Below are 9,699 nucleotides of genomic sequence, written 5' to 3' on the forward strand. Positions count from 1 at the left end.
ATGGAGACGGAATGATTCCACGATAGTGTATTGTTGTGGTGTTAGTGGACTCGTGTGCGAGAAATCAAGTTGTCAAAATTATTTAAAAATGCAAGTTGTCTAGCCACGAGTCGAATGCTGGCTTTCCGCATGAAACCCCACAATACCCTTTTGATACCTTGCATGAGTAGTTAGATATCCTAAAGTCTTGCTGAGTACCTTCGTACTCATGTTTGCTTAATAAATGTTGCAGAGGTTGCTAATGACCCTAATGGAGGGTTCTTCGTAGACATCGACGACGACGAGTAGCTGGTGTCCCAGCTACGATCTGGCCCTATGTTGGATATGTAGTATAGTCAGGCCATGTGCCTTCTAGTTAACCTGTCTGTACTCAGACAGTTTAAACTCTTCCGCTGGCTTGTAACTGAATGACTGCTATTATGGGTCGTGAGACCCTTAATGTGTAATATTATGTGTGTGGCTCTTCCGAGCCTCTTAAATAAAGCTTGTATGTTTATGGTTATGTTGTGATGCCATCGATGTATCTATACATATCGGTACGTCATGCGTACGTGTGTTGTACTTGATATGTATGGGGTTCGATTACCTAATCGTGAACTTTAGTAGCACTCCTTACAAGGAAATGCCCCTTTGTGATCCAACGAGCCTTGGTAGTTCGCTACTGCTCCGGACACATTGGTTGACCGGCATGTGTCCTTCTTTGCTGCTGTGTCTGTCCCCTTTGGGGAAATGTCACGCGATGTAATGGAGTCCTTGTAGCTTGCTACGACTCGTCTACATTCGCTGATGACCGACACCTGCTTTGTTGGGTCATGTATGCATGTCCTTGTGCGGTAGTGCCACTTTGGTTTATGACTAAACATGTCGATCCGGGTTCTTTGACATTGGAATGCTAGTGACACTATTGCATACGTGAGTCAAAAGACGCAAACGGTCCCGGCTAAGGTAAGGCTGCAGCCGTGGAATTAACTGTGCGTGAGACCGCAAAGGGATGCGATGTGTTACAGGCTGGATTCCTATGGCTTAGGATCGGGGTCCCGACAGCGTTGGTATCAGAGCCTGACTGACTGTAGGATTACTAAGCCAAACTGGTCGAAGTTGAGTCTAGAATTGCTTTGGTTATATATAAGGGAATTGTTTGTGGAAGGGAACGTAAGACTCTTGTCCTCTTCTCAAGTTATTCTATTCTGGTCATCCTCGTCTTTACTGCGGGAATTAAGGACTAGGTTACTCATCTTCTTCTAGGCTCGTGTTTCTGATCGGTAGATTATAGGACTACGGGTCAAGAGATATTGGGTTTCTTTCATTCCTAGGAAAAAAGAAGTAAGTTTGATGATCAGAGAGTTGAACTTGATAGACGAGTGGTTACGCTATTCCATTTTTGGGTTGTCTCAAAATTTGTTTTTGAGCATTTACAGCCGTTATGCTGCCCAATTTTTCATGAGGAGCTCGAATGCTTTTGCATTACTCTCTATTTACAGATGTCTGGCCGTCCTTCTCGTCAGGTGGTACGTCTGACAAGGTGCATTGATGTACCGGGTCATACGGCCATGCTGGTCAGGGTGATGTCGGTGTGCGGTTACCGCTGGTACCCCGAGTACACAGTGGAGGAACAGTACCGAAACTTCAACCAGAGCCAGTACATCTGCACTGTTAGGGTATTTCCAGACTACCCTGGAGCTGAGGAGCCAATCCATTGGTCCTATGGGTTGGGAGTCACTGTTGACATGGCAGTATAGGATGCTGCCTATTCAATGCTGACCATTATGAGAGCGAGACATGCACTGCTGCAGAATTCAGAGTTCTGCTATGTTCCGGCCTCTCAGCCTGGTGAAGAGGGATACCTCAGTGGAGTCTATTTTGATTCTTCTATGGAGGATCCACTACTGCAGTCCACTGTTGAGATGCTAGAGAACAGAGACAGGGATGCTCGTGCTCTCCGCATGGAGCTTTATGCTACCCGTGCCCGTCTGTGGACGGCTTTGACGCAGCTGGCACCGGTAGTCCAGACAGGGTATGGAGAGATGGAGATGCTGAACCCTGTTAGGACCCATCTTCCGGCTCACGTTGACTGGCCAACTATAGCAGGAGTCACACCTCTTCGGGGACCCCCCTTACCACCAGTCGGGGGACCAAGGCCACATCCGTGTCATTATGGATCCCAGGGATCTCAGGCTAGAGTGTTTCCTGATCCGCAGGTTGAGCTTCCAGGTCATGGAGGTAATCTCTATGAGATGTTCTATGTGGATGCCTGAGCTGTGAGCGGAAGGATAGTATGGTAGTAGCCGTACGTTCACAGTCTTGCGTGACTTGTGAAGTATGCCTGTAATGTGAAATGAATTCCGGAGGCCTAGATAAATAATGTATAGGAAGCTTGTAAGCCCCTGATGAGTAGTTTCATAATTTCAGTAGTTTGCTCTTCGGTTAAGGTTGTACTGAACTATGTAAGGGTGTGTATGAACCATGGTGTATATATAGCAGTTGCTTGTTACCATGCTGTTCGGATATTCATTTCCGCATTCCGTGTGTTCAGTACATTCTTAATCCATAGCTAGTATTGATATGATACTGGTCTAAGCTATGAGTTTGTTTGTCAGGATGGTGTTCACTAGGTTTAACCGTGCCCCTGGTCATGAGCAAGGCGAGGGTAGTCAAGCGTCGCAGGAAGACCTGCCTCATCCGCCCTCTCTGGCGGAAGTGATGCTTGAGGCAGAGAGAAACAAAAGGGAGAGCAACCGACTGCTAGAGCGTATTGAGCAGAATACGGCTCGTCAGCCTAGGAATGCTGCAGTGTCCCTCAACGACTTTGTGAAGTTGAATCCTCCAAAGTTTCATCATTCCGTCAACCCCCTCGACGCTGATGACTGGCTGTGCAGCATCTCACGCAAGATTCGCTCTGCGAATGTGTCTGAGGCCGACAAGGTGACCTTTGCGGCATATTTCCTGGAGGGACCCGCCAATCTATGGTGGGAGAACTTTGAAGCTATGCGTCTAGCTGAACCCGTAGCCACATGGGCAGACTTCAGTGCAACTTTTCGTCTGCACCATATTCCACAGGGCCTGATGGACAGAAAGAGAGAGGAGTTCTGTGCCTTCACTCAGGGCAAGTTGTCTGTGGATGCCTATAGCCGCGAGTTCGGTAACCTCGCCCGCTATGCAACAGAGGAGGTGTCTACTGACGCCAAGAAGCAAGCAAGATTCCGTAAGGGTCTGAGCCTTGAGCTTCGTCGTGATCTACGCCTCCACGAGTGTGCAAGCTTTCAAGCCCTGGTCAACAAAGCGATCAGTGCCGAGACTGGTCATACTGACTTCAAAGCCACAAGGAAGCACTCCCGTGACTTTGGCTCGTCTTCTGGTTCCGCGTTTCCAAAATGCAGGCTGTGGGTTCCGAACAGTTCTCTGCCGCCAAGATATACTCCGAGGCCATCCTACGTGGCGCCTCAGACGAATCAGGCCAACCCTCCAGCAAAAGCTTATGGTGGTCCAGCTAGCAATGCTGCACCACGTACCAACCAAGTGATATGCTATAAGTGTGGAGAACCAAGGCACTATTCCCATGAGTGTCCTCAGAATGTGGGTGCCAAGCAACCCGGAAAGTCCGTCGGGAAGGCCAAGTCGGGCAAAGCTTACTATGTGAAGCCAACTCCTGCACGTGGCCGTGTGAACTATGTGTCAGCAGAAGAAGCTACAGAGGATCCCGACGTCATGCTGGGTACGCTTCTTGTTAATCATCACCCAGCGTCCGTTCTCTTTGACACTGGGTCTTCTCATTCCTTCATTTCAGAAAGTTATGCACAGTTACATAACATGTCTTTTTGTGATATGCCAATCCCATTGGTTGTCCAAACCCCTGGTAGTAAATGGCAAACCTCTAGGATAACCTATGACAATGAAATTCTAGTAGACAGACTAGTTTTTCTAGCCTCGTTGATAGCATTGAAATCTTCGGATATTAATATCATCTTGGGCATGGACTGGATGTCAGCTCACTATGCCAAGATTGATAATCATTCTAGAAATGTCCAGCTTACCCATCCCTCGGGTGAGATAGTAAATGTCTCTACTCGAGTTGCCAAATGCCAACTCTATTCCTTGAATGCCAACCCTCTTCCAGAACTTGAAGACATTCCGGTAGTCCGTGACTTCCCGGATGTTTTTCCAGAGGAACTGCCAGGAATTCCACCTGACAGAGATGTAGAGTTCGTGATAGATCTTGTTCCGGGAACTGTCCCAATAGCCAGAAGACCTTATAAGATGGCACCCCTGGAGCTAGCCGAACTTAAGAAGCAACTAGATGAGGCCTTGAACAAAGGTTTCATTCGTCCTAGCTCTTCTCCTTGGGCTTGTCCCGTCCTCTTCGTCAAGAAGAAAGACGGAACGGATCGGATGGTTGTAGATTACCGACCAGTTAATCTGGTCACCATAAAGAACAAGTATCCGCTCCCCAGGATCAACGATCTATACGATCAGCTCGCTGGATCCTCAGTCTTCTCCAAAATGGATTTGAGGTTGGGATACCATCAAATCAAGATCAAGAATGGGGACATTCCAAAAACGGCTTTTGTTACTCGTTATGGCCAATACGAGTACACCGTCATGTCCTTCAGTATAACCAATGCCCCAGCCACCTTCTCTCGACTGATGAATTCAATCTTCATGGAGTATTTGGATAAATTCGTCGTGGTATACCTCGATGATATTCTCATCTATTCGAAGAACGAACAAGAACATGCCGAGCATCTAAGGCTGGTATTGATGAAACTTCGAGAGCATCGCCTTTATGCCAAGTTTTCAAAATGTGAATTCTGGTTGCCAGAAGTGACCTATCTGGGTCACGTAATCTCTGGTAAGGGTATTGCTGTCAATCCCGAGAGAGTTCAAGCTGTCCTTGATTGGACTCGACCTGAATCGGTTAAGCAAGTTAGGAGTTTTCTTGGTCTAGCGAGCTATTGTCGCCGCTTTGTCAAGAATTTCTCCAAGGTTGCAAAGCCTCTAACTGAACTCCTCAAGAAGGATAAAAAGTTCGAGTGGACACCACAGTGTGAGCATAGTTTTCAGGAACTGAAAAGACGCCTGACTTCCGCACCTGTGTTGCTACCACCAGATTTTTCTAAGGACTTTGTTATCTATTGCGACGCCTCGCGACAAGGATTAGGTTGCATTCTCATGCAAGATCGTCATGTGATCGCATACGCATCTCGACAGTTGCGTCCACATGAGGATAATTATCCCACACATGACCTTGAGCTTGCAGTTGTGGTCCATGCACTAAAAACCTGGCGACATTACCTTTTGGGTAATCGTTGCGAAATATTCACTGATCACCAAAGTCTGAAATATATCTTCACCCAGCCGGATTTGAATCTCATGCAAAGACGGTGGGTTGAGTTGATCTCGGATTATGACTTAGGGATAACTTACACCCCGGGGAAGGCCAATGTTATGGCCGATGCACTAAGTCGTAAATCTTATTGTAACAATTTGATGCTACAACAAGGTCAACCACATCTCCATGAGGACTTTCGGAAGTTGAATCTCCATATTGTTCCTCAAGGATTCCTTTCTACCCTGGTGGCGAAGCCTACTCTTAAGGATCAAATTATAGCTGGCCAAAAGCGTGACAAGGGTATATCACGGATCAAGGAGAATATTTTTAGCGGAAATGCTAAAGAATTTTCCATGAACGATCAAGGTGTTGTGTTCTTCCAGAATCGTCTAGTGGTTCCTAAGAACCCACACCTAAGGCAGTTAATCCTTAAGGAGGCTCATGATTCTCCTCTCACCATTCATCCCGGTAGTACTAAGATGTATCAGGACCTACGCCAGAGGTTCTGGTGGACTAGGATGAAGAGAGAAATTGCTGAGTTCGTTGCTAACTGCGACGTTTGTCGTCGAGTTAAGGCAGAACATCAAAGGCCTGCTGGCACCCTTCAACCTCTAGCTATTCCTGAATGGAAATGGGATAAAGTTAGCATGGATTTCATTACCGGATTTCCCAAGACCAAGAAAGGGAATAATGCTATCTTTGTGGTCATTGACCGTCTTTCCAAAGTGGCTCATTTTCTTCCTTTTCGTGAGAGTATAACAGCTAGCCAGCTAGCAGAGTTATATATCTCTCGAATAGTGTCTCTTCATGGTGTTCCCCTGGAGATTAACTTGGACCGTGGAAGTATCTTTACTTCTCGCTTCTGGGAAAGCTTTCAAAATGCCATGGGGACTCACTTATCTTTTAGCACTGCTTTCCATCCCCAATCAAGTGGTCAAGTAGAAAGAGTGAATCAAATTCTAGAAGATATGCTCCGAGCTTTTGTTATATCGTTCGGTATGAATTGGGAGAAGTGTCTTCCATTCGCCGAATTCGCTTATAACAATAGTTACCAAGCAAGCTTGGGCAAAGCCCCTTTTGAAGTTCTCTATGGACGAAGATGTCGAACACCTCTTAATTGGTCATAAACCGGAGAGAGGCAACTCTTTGGCCCGGATATGATCGAGGATGTAGAAGAGCAGGTTCGCATTATTCGTGAAAAGTTGAAAACAACCCAGTCTCGGCAAAAGAGCCAATATGATCGTCATCATAAGGCTGTGACCTTTGAAGTTGACGAGAAGGCTTACCTTCGGGTTACACCTTTGAAGGGTACCCATCGTTTCGGTATCAAGGGCAAGTTGGCTCCTCGTTACATTGGGCCTTTTCGCATTCTTGCCAAACGAGGAGAAGTTGCCTACCAGTTGGAACTTCCTCCACATCTTTCCAAGGTTCATGATGTTTTCCACGTCTCGCAACTCAGGCGTTGCTTTTCGGATCCTATCCGTGAAGTGGACCACGAAACGCTTGATCTCCAAGATAACCTTTCATACCGAGAATACCCCGTGCGTATTCTTGATCAAGCTGAGCGTACCACTCGACGTCGAAACCTCAAATTTCTTAAAGTTCAATGGTCAAATCATTCTGAAAAGGAGGCAACTTGGGAAAGAGAGGATCGTCTCCGACTTGAGTATCCTGCGTTATTCCCGATGACTTCTAAATCTCGGGACGAGATTCTTTTGAGTGGGGGTGAGTTGTCACATCCCTGACACCTTAAGCAAGTTAGTCTTGTGCTCATGTCTTCTTTGCATTTGCATCTAAGAATTTTCAACAAGAACAAGAAAGTGGCAAAGGAAAAACTCAAAACCCTAGCCACTACTTTAAATAAAGGAAATCTCAAACTAGTTAAAATCAATGAATCCAAAATGGCCTCAAGAAAAGTTCAAACTTTCTGATAAATCATGAAAGTAAATGAGCAATGAAGAAAACATTTTTCTTGACACTTTAAGCATTTTTAAATTAATGCAAAAAGCTACTGGTTTCAAATTTTAAATTTGAAAACAGAAACTTTAAACTTTCAAAAATGTTGCAAACTTTAGGAATGGTTGGAATTATTCCAACAAATATTCTAGGGTTCTCAACTTAGTTTTTACAATTTATTTGGGAGTTGAAATAAATATCAAAGCAGTGAAATAGCAAAACAGAAACAAAAACAGAAAGAAAATGGAAAACTCTTACCTGTCGCCTAGCCGCCCAGCCCATCTTCCTCAGTCGTCTCCTCCCCCGCGCCAGTAGGAGCAGGAGGTGGCCGCCGCATTCTCTATCTTTCATACATTGCACAGCATTGCATACATGATAGAACCTATGGCTGAAGCATAGGGGACGGAACTCATTTGTTCTCTATCTTTCGCAGTTGCTGGACACTGAGTCTTACTCAATTTTATACCTTGTAACACTCGCAAGAACCCTTTCTTGGACTGTTCCATTTTGAACTTCTTCAAAACTTTATCAAGGTATGTGCTTTGTGAAAGTCCTATCAGGCGTCTCGATCTATCCCTATAGATCTTAATGCCTAGAATGTAAGAAGCTTCTCCTAGGTCCTTCATAGAGAAACTTTTATTCAAGTAATCCTTTACGCTCTCCAAAAACTCCACGTTGTTTCCAATCAGCAATATGTCATCCACATATAATATTAGAAACGCTGCAGAGCTCCCACTCACTTTCTTGTAAATACAAGATTCTCCAACCACTTGTATAAACCCAAATGCTTTGATTACCTCATCAAAGCGCTTATTCCAACTCTGAGATGCTTGCACCAGTCCATAAATGGATCGCTCGAGCTTGTATACTTTCTTAGCATTCTTTGGATCGACAAAACCTTCGGGTTGCATCATATACAACTCTTCCTTAAGAAAACCGTTAAGGAACGTCGTTTTGACATCCATCTGCCAGATTTCATAATCGAAAAATGCAGCTATTGCTAACATGATTCGGACGGACTTAAGCATCGCTACTCGTGAGAACGTCTCATCGTAGTCAACTCCTTGAACTTGTGAAAAACCATTTGCCACAAGTCGAGCTTTATAAACGGTCACAATACCGTCTACGTTCGTCTTCTTAAAGATCCATTTGTTCTGAATAGCCTTTCGGCCTTCAGGTAATACTTTCAAAATCCACACTTTGTTTTCATACATAGATCCTATCTCGAACTTCATGGCCTCCAGCCATTTGTTGGAATACGGGCCCACCATTGCTTCTTCATCATTCGCAGGTTCATTGTTGTCTAACAACATAATTGATAAGACATGATTACCGTACCACTGAGGAGTAGTACGTGATCTTGTCGACCTGCAAGGTCCGATAGGAACTTGATCCGAAGTTTTATGATCATCATCATTATCTTCCTCCTCAATCGGCATCGCAATGACACGGGTTTCCCCTTGCCCCGCGCCACCATCTAGAGGGACTAGAGGTTCGACAACCTCATCAAGTTCTATCTTCCTCCCACTCAATTCTTTCGAGAGAAACTCCTTCTCAAGAAAAGCTCTGTTTTTAGCAACAAACACTTTGCCCTCAGATTTGAGATAGAATGTGTACCCAACTGTCTCCTTTGGGTAACTTATGAAGACGCACTTTTCCGCTTTGGGTTCCAGCTTTTCAGGCTGAAGCTTTTTGACATAAGCATCACATCCCCAAACTTTAGGAAACGACAACTTCGGTCTTTTGCCACACCACAGTTCGTATGGTGTCGTCTCAACGGATTTTGATGGTGCGCTATTTAAAGTGAATGCAGCTGTCTCTAATGCATAACCCGAAAACAATAACGGCAAATCGGTAAGAGACATCATAGATCGTACCATTTCTAACAAAGTACGATTACGACATTCGGACACACCATTACGTTGTGGTGTTCCAGGCGGTGTCAACTGTGAAACAATTCCACATTGTCTTAAGTGAGCACCAAACTCGAAACTCAGATATTCACACCCACGATCAGACGTAGGAACTTGATCTTCTTGTTACGATGATTTTCAACTTCACTCTGAAATTGCTTGAACTTCTCAAACGTTTCAGACTTGTGCTTCATCAAGTAGATATATCCATACCTACTCAAATCATCAGTGAAGGTGAGAAAATAACGATTTCCGCCGCGTGCCTCCACACTCATCGGACCGCACACATCGGTATGTATGATTTCCAACAAGTCACTTGCACGCTCCATTGTTTCGGAGAACGTAGTCTTAGTCATCTTTCCCATGAGGCATGGTTCGCACGTGTCAAGTGATTCAAAGTCAAGTGACTCCAAAAGTCCATGAAATGGAGTTTCTTCATGCGCTTTACACCAATATGACCTAAGCGGCAGTGCCACAAAAACATGGCGCTATCATTGTTAACTC

The sequence above is a fragment of the Hordeum vulgare genome, chromosome 4H (assembly GCF_904849725.1).
Source record: "Hordeum vulgare subsp. vulgare chromosome 4H, MorexV3_pseudomolecules_assembly, whole genome shotgun sequence".
NCBI classification, from domain to species: Eukaryota; Viridiplantae; Streptophyta; class Magnoliopsida; order Poales; family Poaceae; genus Hordeum; species Hordeum vulgare.